This window comes from Equus przewalskii, chromosome 15 (assembly GCF_037783145.1).
Source record: "Equus przewalskii isolate Varuska chromosome 15, EquPr2, whole genome shotgun sequence".
Classification (NCBI taxonomy): domain Eukaryota; kingdom Metazoa; phylum Chordata; class Mammalia; order Perissodactyla; family Equidae; genus Equus; species Equus przewalskii.
In genome coordinates this window covers 77,032,713-77,047,471 of record NC_091845.1, presented here as the reverse complement: position 1 = coordinate 77,047,471, position 14,759 = coordinate 77,032,713, and the positions used below count along the sequence as shown (strand labels likewise).

At 54.2% G+C, this 14,759-nt stretch overlaps 1 protein-coding gene and 1 long non-coding RNA gene across 4 annotated transcripts in view; one reads left to right on the top strand and one right to left on the bottom strand.

The window, feature by feature from the left end:
* PXYLP1 (2-phosphoxylose phosphatase 1) overlaps positions 1–11,603 on the bottom strand; it is a 68,066-nt gene extending 56,463 nt beyond the window's left edge. The window contains exons 1-2 of one of the 3 annotated variants that reach the window (XM_070576197.1): positions 11,440–11,529; positions 10,872–11,020 (exon numbers count right to left, since the gene is read on the bottom strand). The gene's annotated coding sequence lies outside the window, so the exon portion shown is untranslated. Of the gene's footprint in view, positions 1–10,871; positions 11,021–11,439 lie in introns of all 3 variants that reach the window. The other 2 variants (XM_070576198.1, XM_070576196.1) reach the window with 2 other exon arrangements.
* Positions 11,604–11,609: 6 nt separating this feature from the next.
* LOC139076011 (uncharacterized) lies at positions 11,610–14,269 on the top strand. The gene is made up of 2 exons (XR_011527191.1): positions 11,610–11,739; positions 12,198–14,269. It is a non-coding gene; the product is annotated as an uncharacterized lncRNA (long non-coding RNA).
* Positions 14,270–14,759: the final 490 nt, after the last annotated feature.

The following is a 14,759-nucleotide window of genomic DNA, read 5'->3' as shown; positions in this document are numbered from 1 at the left end:
AAAATTACCCACTTCATAGGTTCGTGTGTGGAAGAGACGAGATAGTTGCTGGAAAGCACTTAAGGAGTAACGATTTGGCACCTAATTCCAATGTGTGTGGGTTTTTTCCCCATACCACCAAGCAATGCTCCAACACCAGCTCAGTGTCCTCCACTGGGAGACAGCATCGGATCCCACAGATGAGGGTTTGGTTCCACAAGACTGCCCCCCACCCCGACTGCAGACACCGGCCAATCGCAAATCCAGGTCGTCACCTCTGCTTCTGACACACGGGCTACAGATCAGGTTACAATGACCCCCTCTTTGGGTTTGATTAATTTCCTAGAACGGCTCGCAGAACTGAGAGTAACATTTACTTACGAGATCACTGGTTTATTATAAAAGGTAACTCAGGGACAGAGAGATGGAAGAGATGCACAGGGCAAGGCATGGGGAGAGTGTGGCGCTCCCACCCGCTCTCCTAATGCACTGTCCCCCACGTCCACATGCTCAGCAACCTGGAAGCGCTTCGAACTCCACCCTTTGGGATTTTTATAGAGGCTTCATTACACACACACACACACACACACACACACACACACACACACACACGGATGACTAATTAAATCACTGGCCCCTAGTGGCCGATCCAGCCTCCCGCCCCGTCCGCTCCCCAGAGGCCTGGGGGTAGGACTGAAAGTTCCAATCCTCAATCCTCGAATCACTTGGTTGGTTTTCCCAGCAACCAACCCTCATCCTTAGGTTACCTGGGGGCTTTCCAAAAGCACCTTATTAACATAACAAAGGATGCCTTTCCGGTCTCCTCACTGGAAATTCCAGGGGTTTTAGGAGCTCTGTGCCAGAAATAGGGACGAAGAACAAATAGACATATTTCTTATTATAAATTACGGTATCACAGGTAGTAACACTCCTCCACCTCCTCGTTCTCATGCCCATTCCCTACAGCGCTTGGCACCAGGACATCCAATAAACACCTCAGGACTGGTCTGAGTTTCCGGCTATGGACAAGTCCCCACCTGGAAACAAAACACCATACACTCAGCCCCGCGCTTGGACTAGCAAGAAGCTTCCTCTCTCTGCACCCCACCCTCCAAGACTGTCAACTCCACCTTGACAAACAGGGCCGGGAAGGAAGGAAACCACCCTTGGGGCCACTCATCACTGTGAAGGCAGCCGACAGCTCCTGGAAACCCTGGCTCAGCCCTCGTTTCCTCGGGGAGATGAGCACCTCTGTGGGATGGTGAGGGCCGGTCCCCTCTCAGGCAGTGCTGACCAGTCCTCACCTGGAGGGGAACCCCTGATGGACATCCCCATGGAGATGACATGGCCCCTCCAATCAGCCTGGCCCAGGGAAAGGTGAGCCAGCACTCGGTAGATGTCAGCATTAAATGTTCATTTCAACGTGCTCACAGGGTGGGGAATAGGCACAACCAGGACATATTCTGAGCCAAGCGGCCAGCAGTATTGGTGTGAGTTAAAAGGAGAAAAAAAAATTTTAAGCCAACTTTAGAACCTCATCCTTGGGGCTCCAAGAAAGTACTCCACCAAAAATGTAGCTGGCACATATCTTGATATATAATGACAGCTTCAGCTTTCCTCACCAACTACATGCTGGTGTTCTGGTGCCAGCCTCTATTTTTATAGCTTGAGTAATGCCTGGGCAAAGGACCAGATGAAAATTGGAGACAGAGGAATGGGGCACAAGAGGTGATGGCACACGCCATGGGGCCCACATCCTACTCGGCTGCCAACAGCAAACCCTTTGGAGCAGAGTCTGGACAGCAGCCAAGCCCATCCTCCTCTGCAGCCTCATCTCCCTTGGGGCTGGGACCTAATCTGCCTTGTTCACCCCTATGACTCCAGGGCCTGGAGCACAGCAGTGTTAAATGAGTGAATGACATGCCGTCCCACCCCAACTCCGGCACGCTGGACTACTCGCCATTCTCCCTGAACCCCAAGAGCCCCTTCTCCTAACTCAGTGTCTGTGCCCACTTCACCTTCTTGGCCCAGATGCCTTCTTGATCTTGTTAACTCCTACTCATCCTTAAACTCAGCTCAAATGCCACCTCCCCCTAAAAGCCTTCCCTGAATCCAAGGCTGGGTGAGGTCCTCAGATATTGGGCAAGCACAGCTCTCTCAGAAAACTCATCAACACTACAGGCTCATGTTGGCCTCCTTGCCTACCTTCCCCAGTGCTGGGTGGCCACAGAGCTGAATAAGCAGCAGGTGCTCAGTAGGCGTGTGTGGGAAGGGAGGGAGGGGAAAAAGAAGGATGCTGTGGATGGAGAAGTACCTGTCACTGAAACCTACAACAAACTGAACAAGAACAAAGCACTAAACCCAAGAGACCAATGGATCATTCCTCAATGTTTACTGAGAAAAAATGGCAGGAAGTGGTGGGAAAATATTTCTCAATGGATCTAAGTGGGAAGCAGAGGTTACTGTTGGCTATGTCCTCTCCTCCCCTCCGGGTGTGGGCTGGGGTGGGGGCTGGAGAGGAAGAGAAACTTTAGAAGACGGATTGAGTGGGCACTTGAAAGGCTCATGGGCTTGGAGCTCTCTCAGGCTCCTCTGGTCTTGGGAGGATAAGGCCACTTCTTCTGGGGTAACATCCAACTACTGAGGGGGATCAAGTAGGACTCATTCCCTGAAAGCTGTTAAGAATGTCCTGGGTCAAGAAAGAGGGATAATGAGGACCTTCATTGTCCTGCTGGCCCAGTTCCCAAAGGTGGGACCAGAATCAAGGATTTCAGACAGATGACCTGGGAATAAAGACTATTTTTGGCTGAAGCCTTCTTAGCACAGCATTTCCTTCTAAGACAGACATCTCCAGTTGCCCCTCAGTATTCACTGTTCTTCCTTGTTAAGAGAATACTGATTTTGGGGGAAGACAGTGTGGAGGAGATTGCCAGCTAACCGGGAGAGCCATTCCTTCTAACTCCTAGGCAGAGGGCTGGACCACATTCCGCAGCCTCCCTTGCAGGGGATGTGGCCATGTGACTGAGCCCTGGCCAAGGGAATGTCAGCGGAAGTAATTCACCTCCAAGCCCGGCCCAAAAAAATCCTGCCACACCATCCTCCACGCTCCTCCCTCTTCCGCTGATTGACGCAAAGGAGCCGGGCAGCCTTGAGAGCCTGGGTCCCCGAATCACTTCTTGGAGGCAAGCTCCTCCCCGCCCCCGCACTGATCAGGCACAGCCATCTTGCACTTGTGTGTGAGCAAAAAGTAAAAGTTATCATTTGCGAGTCACTAAACATATTTGGTTTGTTTGTTTCCAGTGAGCCTACCTAACTAGTCTAGGCAGCAGTGTGCCCTGCTAAATACTCATGTAGCCCTTTCAAATGGGAGTGGTCACGTGACACAGTTCTGGCCATGAAATGTCAGGGGAAGTCTGCTGGATATTTTCAGGAAAATGTCTGCTTTTCTGATAAAATGTACCAGTGTGGCTGGAGACTCTTTCCTGCAGCAGCCATTTCTCCATATTGAAGGAAAGGCCAAGAAAATAATGAGTCTCAGTCCAGACAGACATCAGCTGTCAAAACCAATGCCCACAACCACCTACCTTCAGACAACTTGTTACACAAGAAAAATAAGCCATTAATTCTTTCAGCCACAAAGGTGGGGCTTTCTATTACTTGCAGCCAAACACAGTCCTAACTGCTTTGCAACCGCTCATTCACCCAAACTTCATTGAGGCCTATTTCATGGCAGTCCTTGTGGTAAGGGCTGAAGATTCAGAGATGAGCTGGGTGCAGGCCCTGCCCTCCAGGAGCTCCCAGTCAAGCTGGGGAATGGGCCCACAGTGGACAATCTGAAAGCAGTGGGAACGGATGCTCTGAGGACACTCAGCATCCCAGGGGGCGTAAGCAGTGGGTGGGGGTGGGTGCTAAGGCACACGGTTCCCACCTCCCTCCCTCCCTGGCATTCGTACACAGAACACTCCTCAAACTAAAAAGAAAAAAGAATGCGCTGTGCTCAGCCGAGCCCACTGCAATTACTGACTGCACGTTGCGTCATTAGACACCATCAATTAATGCAGCTGTTTTGAGATGATCAGCGGTCATTACAGCAAGATGCACAAGAGGAGAAAATAAAAATCATACGCCTCTAACTTAGAAATGCTGGAGACTATGTGAACTGAGGACGAGGCAGGCTTGCTGACATCTTCCTGCCTGCTGACGTTAGCCATCTCCTAAAGTATACTTTCTTTCTCAAAGAAGACATGGCGATTTTTCACCTTGAAGACAGAGCCAAAAAGATCAACCGTCCGTGCCATGACTGTTAACCATCGATGTCCACGCTTTGATTTTCAGGTCTGTTTCCATCAGGAACTGTGCTGGAGACAAACTCGGGACAGAAGATGGCCCCAGCTGAGAAATCAAGAGGCAACCAACCCAGAGAAGTGGGTGCACCTGGAGAACCATCTGGAAACTAGAGAAAAGGTCCTCCTTTTAACTCAATTCTGCCACATGCAAATAATGGTTTTCAAAAATGAATGGTATCATTTGCCATTTCTTCATTTTCCAAGTGTGGGGAAAGTATTTAAAAAAAAAATGAAGCCTCATTGACTTCAAATTCCAGTAGTTTAAAAATGAATAAAAATAAGCAGGCTCCACATGAAGAGAACCGAGTAGCAGTTTTCCGGTCTGTCCAGGAGGTCCTAGTGCGAAGCGAGTCCGTGTAGAGCGAGGGTGTGCTGACCTCCCAGGGGAGAGTGCCCAGGTCCTGAGGCCGCAACCACAGGAGCCTTCTCTAGTCCTCGGCCCTTGCTGGAGGCCAGCTCGTGACTAGCTGGGCAGGCTGCCGTGCAGGAGTTTCTTTCTAGGACACATGGACAAGGGCAGGCGAGGTCTGAGGAGGAAGGACCTCCCTTTCCAGGACCAGTTATTAAACTCAAGCCTACCAACACAGTTTCCCACAGAGTTTCAGGTCAAGGAGGTTCTGGAAATGGCAGACACAGGAGACACAGTGGTCTAGCCTTCTGCCTTGGACTAGTCCCCTCGGAGCTGCTATGCCATTCCTCCCTCAGAGAACTGGGTCTCTGATGGGATCATGGGCCTCAGGAGCTGAAGAGCCATCCAGAGCAGTGACCAGCACTTGGTGTGTCCACCAGGACCAAGAATAGTGTTGGCAAACCAGGCCAGTAAACACTGAGTTCACAGTCTCTTATCACTCTTCACACTAACCACCTGAGGCCAGAGTGATAGTTAAACCATTAACTACTGGCATGTGTCAGACACAGACCAATCCAATGAGTGTCTGTCTTAAATGGCTGGCAAGGCCACCTCAGACCAGTGTGCACCAGCTGAAGATCATCAGTTCCTGCCTCCCTGCCATGGTCAACCCTTTATAGGCCACACACTAGCCTCTCGTGACCATAATAGGTGGCCAGAAGCCAGGTGAGTGCCATCTGGGAAATGTCTGCACTACCATTCACGGTCTTCACTATGAACTGAAGTATAATGTCCTCTGTTTCGTCAGGAGAGAGACTATGTGTGTCTTATCCATTATCCATCATCTCAGTGCAGTTGGTTGGCATCGAAAATGTATTTTTAAGGAATGAATAGTAATAACAGCTAACATTTTTTGAGCACGTGTTAGGCACTAAGTCCTTGTCATGCACTATCTCACTTCAGCTTCACAATACCATAAGGTAGGTATTATTATCATCACCTCAATTTTACAAATAAGGAAACTGAGGCACAGAGAGGTTAAGTCACCTGCCCAAGGGTAAAAGGCTAGTAATGGTAGATCCAGGATTCAAAGCCAGTCTGGCTTCAGGGTCGACACTCTTAACCAGGGCACTGTGCTGAATTCACACCCAGGTACTCTAGTACGGGGAAGGCATCCACAGAGAACCCCAGACATCCGCAAAGCCCGAGAAGCCCTGCTAGGAGGTTTCTAGTGCTGCTAAGCACACAGTTTTTGTTTGTTTGACTTCAGAACATTTTAAAGAAAACCAATTCCTACATTTACCCCTAAACAGGAGACTACCTGTAATTTTCAAATGACTATGTAACCACTTTGATTATCAAGCGACTGCAGCAGGAATATCTAGGATTACACAGTATTTCTCTGCTCAAGAGATCTGAATTCTAGGGGAAGCCTGTTAAACACCCTGTGGTCCCATGTCCTCATCTCTAAGATCCCAGACTTGCTGGATGGATTGAACGAGATCATGGACACAGCTGCTTATTTATAGGGTAAGGTACTGTATAAGCATATTTCAATAAAATGATGGATCAAAATTTCTATAGTCATCAATCTATACTTGTCAAAATTCTATACTTGCCTATACTGCTATGGGAGTTCCTGTTTATCTCTCTCCATGTTTTATTAACAATGTCAAAAGCTTAATAATTTCTATAAGACTGTGTCCCTCCATTATTTTTCTGGGCTTCCAGACATTTCTACAACTCGAATAGTTCTTCTCTACTTTAATCCAGCTGCTTCATTTTAGAAACACAGAGTTAACAAGGCAGCAAATGTTTTATTCTAACTTCAGATTTTCCTGTATTAGCAGATGACAAAGTTAGCAAGCAAAAGTTTCATTTTATTTTATAATTAAAAAGCTCAAAACAATATTGCTGCATTTCTAAAGGCCTGAAGTTTGGTGTCGGGTCCAAGAATGAGATAGGTCTAGGAAAGAAAGCTTTGGTTTTGCTGGTCAGAAAGACACCATGTCTCCATATAATTGAAGGGTGGGACAGATAGTATTCAAACTATTTGTAAATCTGGTGTACATGATGGCTCTAACCACAAACAGAAGTGGAGGGGAGTTGGGGGGGGGGTGTAAAAATCAGGTGCAAAACTTTTCATCTTAGTCTGTTTTTTAAAGCTCTGGTTTCTATGCTATTGGTTACAGTTCTAAGAAGTCAGCTATACAGAGAGCGGTAAGCAGACCAGAAAAGGATGCCTCGCAACAGAAACATAATGTATAAGTTGGGGAAGGGACAGTGCAAGTATAAACAGAATTTTCAAGTTCCTACATTTGGAGGGGAGGGGAAGGGGGAAGGGGGGAAAGGGGGAAGGGGGAAGGCGGAAGGGAGGAAGGGAGGAAGGGAGGAAGGCGGAAGGGGGAAGGGGGGAAGGGGGGAAAGGGGGAAGGCGGAAGGGGAAGGGGGGAAGGGGGAAGGGGGAAGGGGGAGGGAGGAAGGGAGGAAGGGAGGAAGGGAGGAAGGGAGGAAGGGAGGAAGGCGGAAGGGGGAAGGGGGGAAGGGGGAAGGCGGAGGCGAAGGGAGGAAGGGAGGAAGGCGGAAGGGGGAAGGGAGGGGGAAGGGGGAAGGTGGAAGGGGGAAGGGGGGAAGGGGGAAGGGGGAAGGGAGGAAGGGAGGAAGGGAGGAAGGCGGAAGGGGGAAGGGGGAAGGGGAAAGGGGAAGGGGGAAGGGAGGAAGGGAGGAAGGGAGGAAGGCGGAAGGGGGAAGGGGGAAGGGGGAAGGGGGAAGGGAGGAAGGGAGGAAGGGAGGAAGGGAGGAAGGGAGGAAGGGGAAGGGGGAAGGGGGAAGGGGGAAGGGGGAAGGGGGAAGGGGAGGGGGAGGGGGGGAGGGGGGAAGGGGGAGGGGGAGGGGGAGGGGGGAGGGAGGAAGGGGGGAAGGGGGGAAGGGGGGAAGGGGGGAAGGGGGGAAGGGAGGAAGGGGGAAGGGAGGAAGGGAGGAAGGGAGGAAGGGGGAAGGGGGGAAAGGAGGGAAGGGGGGAAAGGAGGGAGGGAGGGAGGGAGGGAGGGATGACCCAGCCCAGAGGATATGGGTGAAGGCTGCCTCCTGGCTGCAGGAACTACTCCACAAGGCTCCTCCAGGTTCTTTTTTCAATGCCTTTTTAATCATTAACTTCCTCCACGCTCCTGGGACTGCTCTCCTCTTCATTATCGATCGACCTGTTCCTTTCCAAAAGCCAGTGGCTTCCTCAACCAAGGCCCAAGAAGACTCTGAGCAGCCTGATGGTCCTAGCAGTGGAGGTTCGCAGGCTGGGATCTGTGGCTCCGTTAGGCCACCCTGGATCTCTTGCCTTCTGGACCCAGAGCAGACCCTGCAATTCTTTCCAGATTCACAGGTGCCTCCTCATGGCTGTCTTGCAGAATCTCCAAGTTGAGGGAATTCAGCAGGCCCCAGTCGATCAGCAAGGCTGCCAGCAGGTTCAAGAAGGGTCCCTGGGACGCTCTTTCTGTCAAAAGGCCCACCATGCTACCAGAAGGCAGCTGCTGCCTCTTCGTCACCCACTCAGCGCAGGGGCGTAGACCCTCCCTGCTGCTCCCCCTTTCGCCACTCCCTTGGACTCTCCCCTGGACTCCCCTCATTATCTCAAGCGTGAGGTGGTTCCCCCAGGCCAGCCCCCAGACCAATGCTGCTCAAGGCACCATTTCCAAAGGGGCACAACCCTCATTCAAAAACTTAAAATGGCTCAGTGCTGTCCCACCTTGCTAAGGCCAGCTCTTAGCTGGCTTTTAAGGTCTTGTAGAAACCAGAACAGTGGGCCCATCAAACCTTATTTCAGGTTACTGTAGGGCCACACTTTTCTTATCTCAGTGACTTTGCTCCTAAGGGAAACCTCTATACCAGAATGTGGGCACATGTCCTTAACCACCAACCAAGAAGGGTGTGCCAGGGCAGGTTGCCGGCTGAGGCTACCCTCTGAAGGTTCAGGACCTTGGGTATTCTCCCATCCTCTTCCCTACCCCTCTCCAGACAGCAGCCTCTCTCCCTCCCTCCCTTTCTCTCTCACTCACAAACTGCAGGCATTAATTAAACCTCTTCTAGAAAACAGATTTTCACCAACTGCAGGAATTCTGAGTAAGAGCCAGACCTGGAGACAGAGACAGTCTGGGTAAGAAAGATAAGCCCATGATAGCTGTGAACCTGTGGGCAGTGCAGGGTCCCACATCCAAGTGGCATTCTGAATTCCAGCTCTTCCCAGATTCCCAGAAAAAGGGGGCATGGGGTGCGCCCGCACCCTCCGCCTCTGGCCGTACTCTCCAGGGCCGTACTTTGACAGAAGCAGAAGAGCTGGACTTCGCTTCTCTGCCAGTGGGTCACAGCCTCCTCCCACAGGCAGAAACATCTTTCCAAAACACCAGCCTCCCTCCCCCCAGAGCTGCAGACCAAATTGCCTGAAATGTGCAAAAAAGGGTGTCCCCAGCTCTCCGCAGGAAGCAGTTATTCAGGGTGGGCAGCGCCCACTGGAGGGAAGATGGTGCAATCTGAAGCAGCCAGTGGGCTCTGCAAGTGGCACTCGATCTCCCTGAGGGCTTCTTCCATCATGGACAGGGATGCGGGATGCTGGAGGGGCTGCGGCCACCGCTCAGGGCCTGATCGTTGGGCTGTGGTCACTCGCCCTGCAGCAAACAGCCTGAGCTCCCACAGTGCCCATCACCCCCTCGCCCAGCTCTGGGATGAACACAACTGACTTCCTTCGTGGAAATTCTGGAGTCCCCACGGAGGTTAGAGCCCCAGCTGTCAGAGCATGACCCAAATTGAGCTCTCTGCCCCAAATACATACAAAAACGAGTTTGTCTCTAGTGAGATTATCTATTTTTTTAAGAATTTGATGAATTTAAAGATAATTTGAAAACAATGCAGCAAAATGGAAAAACATGGGTTATGGACTCAGCCTGGATTCAAGACGGGAATCCGTTTCTTTACTAGACAAACACTGAATACCTAACACTTAGAGGGGGCCAGGCTGGGCCCTGGGGCCATAGAGATGGTCCTACCCAGACCCAGAAGGTGCTCCTGGCCAATGGGGCATCTGACAGTCAACAACTCCCACAGGATCTGGTGGGCACTCGAGCCTACTGCGCCCCAGTGGGACCTGGGCTAATTACTTATAAATTCCCTATTCAATGGTGAAAGAATATTGAGCTGATCACTATTCAAGCCAGTCAAAAGGAAAAAGAGTCAGAGACTGCAGTTTCACAGGCTCAGAGTGCTGTGCCCCCGGGGGCCAGGGAGCCCTTCCTGTCCCTGTGCCCAAAAGAAGCCTCCTGGGCATCAGGGAGGGTGGGAAGGCCAGGAGCTAATCCCTCCAAGAAAAGTACCCCCACATGTGCTTTCTCTGAAATAGGCAGTTAATTTAATGCGGACTTAACGAAAGCCGAGAGCGCGGATGGGGCAGCTCGCGCGGCTTTCAGCTGCAACCATGCCGCTCCACCTCTCTCCCGGGAACCGACGCTTTTCAAACCATCTGCTTTACACTTTCTTCCCACAGATGTCCAGACTGGGCAGCAACACCTCTGAGGAGCAGGAGATGTTGCCAGGCCGCGTCCGCAGTCCCGTCACGTTCGTAAGGCTGGGCTCAGCCTTCTGCAAATAGCAACAATGTCCCCAAGTTGCGAAGCCCTCTTGAGGCCCTCTTGGCTATCCACCCCATACTTCCCCATTCGCACCTTATCTGATTCCACGTCTCTTCATTTTACTATTTCAATGCTTACAAAGCACCTCTGCCTTCCCACGAAGACACTGGTCACCCAGGCTGCGACAGCCTCGCTCCCCACGGGGCCCCTTCGCCACCCCTGAACGCCCAGCCGGAGCGGGAAAATATGGCTCCACATCCTCCTGCCCCGCTAATCCTTCAGCCATCCACAGGTACAACTTGAAAGACCGCTGCAGCCGCAAGCAAAGCAACCTGCTCCACGCAAATCCATTTTTTGTGTGTGACAAAGCCGGCTTTTTTAAAAGATCGCGACAGACGCGAGTTCACGAGCAAAAGCGACGCCGTGGGGTCTAAACCACGCAGTCCTAACCTGAGCCCCCAGAAGCGTCAACCGGCGCTCGCAGCGACCCCTCCGCGGGGCCCCGGGACTCCCGGGCGCAGGGAGTCGCTTGAACCAGCCCCACCCCCGGGAAAGGCCGCGGAGGAGTGGCCACCTTCTTCTCACCTGGAGCCCGGCGGGGTCGCACCCGCCAGGGAAGGGGGCTCCCGGGAGCTCGGGCTGGAATCGGGCGGCAGGAGCGCTGGGGCCGAGCGGGAGCGGGTTGGAGGGGCGGGGACGCGGGTGGAGGGAGGCTAGGAAGGCGAGGCGCGGAGCTGGAGGTGGGAGGCAGCAGGCAGCGGGGCTTGGGGGAGGCGCCCGCCGGGAGGTGGGGGCGAGGGCCCGGGGAGAGAGCGGGGGAATCGTGGGCAAGGTTAGAGGGCGCAGGGGCTCGGAGGGCGGAGGCTGGGGCGCGGGGCGAGAGGGGTGGCTTGGGGAGGAGGAGCGAGTCGGGGCTGGGGTTTGGGGAGGGCGTGGGGATGGAGGAGGGAGTTTGGTCGCGGGGTTCAGACCCGGTGCTCGGAAGCCCGCCCCAGCCCCGCACCACTCTCCCACCAGAGACACTGCCCCGTCGTCCCGCCAGAAGACCCCTCGATCTCCCCACATCGGACCCTAGAACGCCCTCCCGCCTCGAGCCTCCGCGCCGCTCAGCCCCAAAGGCAAGCACCCCGGCCCCGGGCCGCGCCGCGCTCACCGCCCATGGTCCCGGCCCGGCTCCGGCTCCGGCTCCGGCTCCGGCTCTGCCGCTGCGCGCCCGGTTCGGCGCTTGCCGCCTGCTCCGCCCGGCGCGGGGTAGGCGAGGGCGGCGCGCACCCAGCTAGGGGCCGCCAGGCACCCGCAGCGCCCCCTGCTGACCCCGCCGCGCTCCGGGCTCGGGGCTCGGAGCTCGGCCCGCCCCGCGCCGGGCGCTCGAGCTCCGCCCCGGAGGCGGCGATGCGGTGCGGCCGGGCCCGGGAGACCGGCGCGAAGGGCGTGCGGAGAGAGCGCTGAGTCGGTAGGCCAAACACAGTCCCCAGAAACAGGCCAGTCCGCAGAGCTCCCAGCGTGCGAAAGCCACGGTCCCGGGCATGCTGAGTGCGCAGGGACCGCGGCCACAGGCGCGCGGGGCGGCTGCGCGCCTCGCAACGGCGGACTTGGGATCAGGACTCCGCGGACGCGCGCCTAGGCCAGAGGACACGGACCCGGCCAGGGCCCCGGGGCCCTGGTGTGGGTGCCTCTGGACCGTATGCCTGGCCCAGCGCCGCCCCGATCCCGGGTCGACGCTGGGCACTCGTTTGGGGTCCGCCACCGCCGAGTGACTTGTCGCGTGGACCCAAACTGTCACGATTCTCGCCACCGTCCTCCCTTCCCCACCCCCCCCCCGCCCCCCCCCGTGCACGCCACGGTTCTCTTCCGGCGCCGACCACATCCGGCCGTGTGTGTCAACTCTTGACCTCGTTGCTCCCGTTTCAGGATGGTCTGCAGGCGCCCTAGGGAGGTCGCGGCCCGCGCAGCCTCTCTCCGCACCCCTTCCCGGCCCCGCGGCTCCCTCGGAGCGAGCTTCTGAAGATCCACAGAGCGCTTGAGTGATTTCTGTAACTGCTTGTTAGACATCCAGAGGCGCGCAGCTGAACTTGATTTGATACGGTATTTGTGGCTCATTCTTTCAAATGCGGTTCCAGCTGGTGGTGATTGCTACGTGATTTCTCTGTGGCAGATGATCTGAGCAACTGCGGCTGTCAGAGAGGCCTTTGGTATCAGTTGGAGGACTACAGTGACCCTTTTGTGCCCCGGCACGACTGGCTTTGAGCACAGTAGACGCTCAGAAAGACTTACTGCTGTTTGCCTTCGAGGCGCGCTTTCCGGAGGAGCTGGCCGCTTGGCCTCTTTGCTCCTGTGTGATGTCTCTCTCCCGAATCCACACGCTACACCCAGATGTTTTACCCATATTTCTGCCTACCCTCCGGTTTTCTGCTTAGAACTTTGCATCTCAAATCAGCACTTCTAGCACCAAATTGGATCTCTCCCCGGCTCTTGCGTGGTCTCCCCAGTCCCCCAGCCACCTGGGATGCCTTCCTCACCTGAAGGCTCCCGTGTCCAGTCCAGGTTTGCTTCCAAACCTGACTAACCTGCCCTCCTCGCCTCGTTGTCGGAGCTCCTTCCTGCCCTGACACAACCCCTCCCACACCAGGAGCCGTGGATCTGCCAGCACAAAATCTTTGCACTGTCGTCTTTACCATCAGCCCAGACTCCCCTACCTGCGTCTCAGTCCACCCTAACCCGGCCAGCACCTCTCCTTCCCTCCACAAGCTCCTCCTGATTGTCCGCTCACCGATTCCAGGCTCTGCACCTTCACTGGTGCTGCCTCCCTCTTCCTGACATGGGCTGGTCGGGCGCTTCCTGCTGTCAGTGACCGACAATCCAAATCACACTTGCTTAAGCAAAAAAAAATTGACCGACGTGTAAATGAAAAGCCCAGGGTGTGCCTGCTTCAGGCCTGGAGTTAGTTGCAGGGACTAACGACTTCGGACACTCCGTCTCTCAGCCTTGCTTCCTTCCACTTGAGCTGTAGGGCTTGGGTCCCACAGGACACCCCAGCAGACCCAACCTCACAGCAGCAAGTCCAGCAGAAAGACAGCTTCTCTTTGGCAAGCATTCCTGCAAGCCCTGGGCCTGGATCACTGGCAGGGTGGGTCACCTGTGCGTTCTGTTCTCCCAGTCACTGTGACCCCATGGTGGGTCAGTTCTCTCTGATACCTTCTCATCCCCCATAGGGAACATGTGGCGGTTGCTGCTGGATCCCTTCTGTGTCACGGGGACTAACGGTGACTCGAGGGCACCATCTCAAACCATTTCCCCATACAACATGCTACACCACCGCTTCACTTTGCTGCAGCCCTCCTGGGTGGCACAGGACATCCTGTAGGGCAGAGTTCCAAACAGGAAGTGGGGCACAGGGCCCTCTCTGTTCACAGCTTTCTCCTCAGCCTATCTGGGATTTCTCTGTTTGTACCATACCCCTCCCTAGGTCAAAACTTGGTGGAAAGTGGCCTCAGACCCCTCAGGGAACCAGGTACCCTCGTCTCCCTGGACTCGTCCTCTCAAGTCTCTTTCCTCACATTCCCTGTGCCCTGAGGGCTTCTACGCTACCTTCCATTCTGGAGAAGGCGTCCCCTCCCTGCTCCCTGTGGACTTTGGGTTCTGAGTGGTCCCCACCCTGCCCTGCCTCTGGGGCAGTAACACCTCGTGGCTGAGCTGCAAAGGAGGAAAAGGCTCAAGGAAAGAAAAAGAAAATTTCCTCCAGGGAAAATATATCAGGAGAAGCACTTAAAGACCATTCCGCCCATTAAATCTCTTTCCTCTGCGGTTGTTGAGGAGCTAGGACGTTGGCCCGAAGCAGCTGGTGGCCGTCTGGCCAGCACCTGGGGAGGCTGTGCCAGAGGAAAGCAGAGTCGAGAGATGGGCAGCTTTCTGTCGTGCCTGAAGCGGGGACCTAGATTTTTCAAGTGTATGCCCAATAAACCCCCCACTTACCCCCAAGCAAATTAGAATTGTTTTTCTGTCACTTGCAAGCAAGAGGGTCCTGAGCAGTACAAACCCACTGCACAGTGCCTGGCACATTGGTTTCTGCAAAACAGTAATCATGATTTCAAATCATCATCGTTTGTCATCTGATAGAGGAGCTAGTGATGGCCATCGATGGCTGTAAAACAGTAGAAATGACAAAGTGCGGTGCCACTGGCTCATAAGCTTGGTCTCCCCTTCTATTCCCAGCCTGCCCCTTTGTCCTGTCCACGCACATCTTGGCCCCAGGGAAACGCTCAGCCTTCACTGAAAGCTGAACCCACCCGTCTTATACAAATAGTCCCAGGCTCACTCAAGTCATGAATATTCTGCTAGGCAGCATTTGCTTCCCTTTTACACCAACAATCCCTGCCTACTCCACGAGCAGCTAGGAGCAGGTGCCCATCTTCAATTCAGCTTCAATCTGTTGAGCAAAAATTGAGCAAACATTTGTATAGCCTCCTTTGTCTT